At 22.2% G+C, this 5,792-nt stretch overlaps 1 long non-coding RNA gene across 1 annotated transcript in view; it reads left to right on the top strand.

Annotated features, from left to right (window-relative positions):
* Positions 1-96: 96 nt before the first annotated feature.
* The window catches only part of LOC140973980 (uncharacterized), a 9,454-nt gene continuing 3,758 nt past the window's right edge, over positions 97-5,792 (top strand). The window contains exons 1-2 of the long non-coding RNA XR_012174703.1: positions 97-310; positions 909-957. This is a non-coding gene — a long non-coding RNA (uncharacterized lncRNA). The remainder of the gene's footprint in view (positions 311-908; positions 958-5,792) is intronic.

The following is a 5,792-nucleotide window of genomic DNA, read 5'->3' on the forward strand; positions in this document are numbered from 1 at the left end:
ACACACACACACACACACACACATATACATACACACAACTTACCAAAAAGGAGAAAGAAGAAACGAGTGAGAGAAGAAAAAGAAAGAAAGGAAGAAGAAAACTCCATTTCCGCAACCCTTGGAGCAGCTGCGGAAAAATCACGATATCTCCTCTGTCCGGCGTCTAAATCTCAATCGGTCTGAAGGGATGTCTTGCTAACATCCTAAGCTTCGATTCAAGTCAGAAATCGCGAAGTTTGAGCAAGGATTCGGGTAGATCGAAGCTGCTGTTCCGGTGCTCTATTGCTGCGCGAATTCTTCCGGTTTTGGGGTGAGAATTTTTGTGTTGCTGCGATTTTTACAGCTTGAATTAGTAGAAATGACCTAAATAAACTTTGTAGTGGTTTACGTTTGCTGTCTTTACCAACTAGAATCATCGAATTTTGATTAGAAACGAATTTGATATGATTTTTCTACCAAATTGTGTCAAATAAAATTCTGTGTTGGAGCTGTGTTTAATAGCTACTGTAATTCGGGATTATGGCATTTGTGCACTCGGATTCTGGGTTTTTGGTTAAAATGAAAGTTGTAGAGCTATGTGTTGCTTCGTAATGATATAAGAATCGTTAAATTCTATTAAGAATTGAGATAGTTATACTCATTTTGCCGAAACTGCTCAGTACGAGATTCTGTCCGAAAATCTGTTGAGTGGCAGTGTGTTCTTGATAATTCTGGGATTTATCTACTGATATTTGGAAGATGGTTTCTTCTAGAAAAAGTTAGATATTTGAGTTATCTTTCATATCCAATTGGCGGATATTGATTTGAGTTAATATTGAGTGAGATACGAATTTTATGCTCTTTTGTGCCAAATTGGACTTCGGTATGGAATATAGTTTTCATGATCGGCTTATTGTTGTTTTGTTTAGGCCGAGAGTCTTGAAGTGAAGTTGTTATTGGATTGTCAAGTTGGTATAGGTATGTTACAGCTCGGTAACATACGACGGTAAAACATAAATTATGTTTAATTGTCATTCTGTGTTACACTGATCGTGTTTATGATTTGTTGACTGTTGTAATTTGCTAAACAATTTTTCCGCTGCAGATTTAAATCAAATAATTATTGTTTGATAATAAATTGTCATTAGAGTAAATGGACCTCACAAGCTTCCCGACAAAAAAATCATGTTAGAAAAAGAAATAAATGTCAATTAATTTTATATTTAATAATATTTCAATTTTCAATATAATTAATTAATTATTTTTTAAAAATAATAATATTCTTCATTATTTCTCATTTTTTTTAAATGTATTGATTTTGAATTATTATTAAACAAAAATATAATAATATATATAATTAAATTAATAATTTATATTAAAAGATAAGAGCACAAATATTTAATATTTCAACAAAGCTAAATTTATTCAAGAAACTTAAATCTGCAATGACACAAAATAATTATGAAATATACAGGTATTTACAATTCTTTGTGTAATTCATTAAATTAAATAAATAAATATTATAAACAAAAATAAAAATAATTATTTGAAAATAAAAAAATTATCTTGAAATTCCTTGCAATTATCTTTTTATGATACTTAAAAAAATATTATAAATCAATAGTCTAATTAAATTGTTTGTTGATATATATTTACAAAAAATTACTCAAGGTAGAAAAAAAATATATTTACCTAAATTATTTGAGTATATCTCATGTGAGACGATCTCACAGATCTAAATTTATGGGACGAGTCGACTCGATATTTTCTAATATTTAATAAATAAAACATATAAAAAATTAGTGTGTTTATATCAATATTTTAAAAAAAAACATTTGATGACATATTAGGTATCTTAGAGTAAAAAAATAAATATGAAGTTTACTTTTAAAAAAGTGCAGTATAAGTAACACTTCCTCAAATGTTAGCATTGATCGTATCAGTTTATTTAATTTCGAACTGTAAAAAATTTATATAATATTACGCTTTTCAATTTTTTAGTGAAGAATGTCATCGTAAATTTTTGTTTTGTACACTGTCAATACATTGATATTATTATTATTATTATTATTATTATTATTATTATTATTATTATTATTATTATTATTATTTAATTATAAATTTAGTATAAATATTTTTTAAAATGTTCAAAAATTAATTAAAATTTTTAATCAAAATTTTCATCTAATAAATGATTTTTTTAAAAAATATTTATTTATTCTTTAATAATTTTAGAGATAAATAATCTAGGATTTTTTTAATAAATTTGTATACTCTTTTTATTAGTAACAATTTCATTCAATCAATATATTGAATACAATGGTAAATAACTCAATTTGATGGCAGAATTGTTATTTGAAAATGATCTCAAATGTATAAAATTTTTATATAATAATTAAATATATTTATTACATCAATAATTTTAAGTACTTATTTAAACACCCATCTATTTATATATAAAAACATAAAAGTCTGCTAAAAATATAATACAAGCATTTTTCCATCCAAAATTCGTTTCCAAATTAGTAAAGATATAACATTAAATGTTTTTAGACTAAAACAAATATTTCCAAAACAAATTTAATGAATTCATATAATAATAACAATAACAATAATAATTGTGTAATAATAGTAGTATTATTACTAATAATAATGATATCATCATTATCACCATCATCATCTATATATAAAATCAAAATAATCTGTGCAGACAAAATGTTCATATTACATACAAGGGATATAATCTGTGCATCGCACGAGTGAGATACTAATCTATACATCTATACATATTATAAAAGTGTGAACCAAGGTCAAAGTTTTTCTATTGTGTATTGTCAACTTTATCCTTAGTTTGTACATACAGGAGAAATTTAGTGAGGATATTTTTGTAAAATCAGTTATTATGATCAGGACGAAATTGTCAAACTACATTTATCCTAGATAATGATCAAGCTGCAAGAAAGATGAAACTCTAAAATTATTTGTATTTTATTTTCTTGTATATGAATTGAACAAACATTTTTCACAAAAAATATTAATTTGAAAAGATTGAAATACCAAAATATATTGGTTTTATTTGCTTATAGATGAAGTGAGAAGAATTTTTCACAAAAAAATTAATTTGTAGATTTTTTTCATAAAAAAGTTAATTTTTAGAAGATTAAAATACCAAAATTCTTTGGTTTTAATTGCTTGTAAATAAAGTGAAAATATTTTTTTCACAAAAAACTTAATTTGTATATTTTTTTAAAAAAATTGCTATGATCATCTATTTTTAAATATTAAATGAAATAGTTATACAATATGTGAGACAATTAAATTAATTGTTTAACAGTTATGCGTTAAATTTATATATTATGAGAACTGATTTTGGAACTGAGGTCAAGAAAAATTAGTTCTGATTTTGGTTTCTGTGATCCTGAAAATAATAGTCGAGTTAAAAAGTGTTATTAAAACCTTTAAATTTCTTATTATTTATAGCTAAAATATTTGAATTTTTCTAAGATATTCATATTTTATGATATTATTAATATATTAACACTCATAATTGAATTCTCCTAAATAATTTATTAAACTCTTTATTTTCAATTCTTAGTTTAAAAACCAAAAAATATGTTAGTATTAAACTTCATATTATTATATTATTATATACTTATCATGTTATTCTACGTATTGCATATATAATTAATTTTTTCATATTTCTTCTTGTGATACTATAATTTATTACTTAATTAGAAAATGCACTAAAAATATAATTATAAATTTGCATTAAAATAATAAAATATGATATAGAGAGAAAATTAAAAAGATAAAACATTTAAAGGTAGTATAAAGATGAATTATTTGAGAAAATTAATTAGGAGTTACATTTTATTCTTAGTGAGGATATTTTTGTAAAATCAGTTATTATGATCAGGACAAAATTATCAAGCTACATTTATGCTAGATAATGATCAAGTTGCCAAGAAAGATGAAACTCTAAAATTATTTGATTTTTATTTTCTTGTAGATGAATTGAACAAACTTTTTTCACAAAAAATATTAAACTCTTTATTTTCAATTCTTAGTTTAAAAACCAAAAAATATGTTAGTATTAAACTTCATATTATTATATTATTATATACTTATCATGTTATTCTACGTATTGCATATATAATTAATTTTTTCATATTTCTTCTTGTGATACTATAATTTATTACTTAATTAGAAAATGCACTAAAAATATAATTATAAATTTGCATTAAAATAATAAAATATGATATAGAGAGAAAATTAAAAAGATAAAACATTTAAAGGTAGTATAAAGATGAATTATTTGAGAAAATTAATTAGGAGTTACATTTTATTCTTAGTGAGGATATTTTTGTAAAATCAGTTATTATGATCAGGACAAAATTATCAAGCTACATTTATGCTAGATAATGATCAAGTTGCCAAGAAAGATGAAACTCTAAAATTATTTGATTTTTATTTTCTTGTAGATGAATTGAACAAACTTTTTTCACAAAAAATATTAAACTCTTTATTTTCAATTCTTAGTTTAAAAACCAAAAAATATGTTAGTATTAAACTTCATATTATTATATTATTATATACTTATCATGTTATTCTACGTATTGCATATATAATTAATTTTTTCATATTTCTTCTTGTGATACTATAATTTATTACTTAATTAGAAAATGCACTAAAAATATAATTATAAATTTGCATTAAAATAATAAAATATGATATAGAGAGAAAATTAAAAGGATAAAACATTTAAAGGTAGTATAAAGATGAATTATTTGAGAAAATTAATTAGGAGTTACATTTTATTCTTAGTGAGGATATTTTTGTAAAATCAGTTATTATGATCAGGACAAAATTGTCAAACTACATTTATGCTAGATAATGATCAAGTTGCCAAGAAAGATGAAACTCTAAAATTATTTGATTTTTATTTTCTTGTAGATGAATTGAACAAACTTTTTTCACAAAAAATATTAAACTCTTTATTTTCAATTCTTAGTTTAAAAACCAAAAAATATGTTAGTATTAAACTTCATATTATTATATTATTATATACTTATCATGTTATTCTACGTATTGCATATATAATTAATTTTTTCATATTTCTTCTTGTGATACTATAATTTATTACTTAATTAGAAAATGCACTAAAAATATAATTATAAATTTGCATTAAAATAATAAAATATGATATAGAGAGAAAATTAAAAAGATAAAACATTTAAAGGTAGTATAAAGATGAATTATTTGAGAAAATTAATTAGGAGTTACATTTTATTCTTAGTGAGGATATTTTTGTAAAATCAGTTATTATGATCAGGACAAAATTATCAAGCTACATTTATGCTAGATAATGATCAAGTTGCCAAGAAAGATGAAACTCTAAAATTATTTGATTTTTATTTTCTTGTAGATGAATTGAACAAACTTTTTTCACAAAAAATATTAAACTCTTTATTTTCAATTCTTAGTTTAAAAACCAAAAAATATGTTAGTATTAAACTTCATATTATTATATTATTATATACTTATCATGTTATTCTACGTATTGCATATATAATTAATTTTTTCATATTTCTTCTTGTGATACTATAATTTATTACTTAATTAGAAAATGCACTAAAAATATAATTATAAATTTGCATTAAAATAATAAAATATGATATAGAGAGAAAATTAAAAGGATAAAACATTTAAAGGTAGTATAAAGATGAATTATTTGAGAAAATTAATTAGGAGTTACATTTTATTCTTAGTGAGGATATTTTTGTAAAATCAGTTATTATGATCAGGACAAAATT

This window comes from Primulina huaijiensis, chromosome 3, assembly GCF_012295235.1.
Source record: "Primulina huaijiensis isolate GDHJ02 chromosome 3, ASM1229523v2, whole genome shotgun sequence".
In the NCBI taxonomy this organism is placed as follows: domain Eukaryota; kingdom Viridiplantae; phylum Streptophyta; class Magnoliopsida; order Lamiales; family Gesneriaceae; genus Primulina; species Primulina huaijiensis.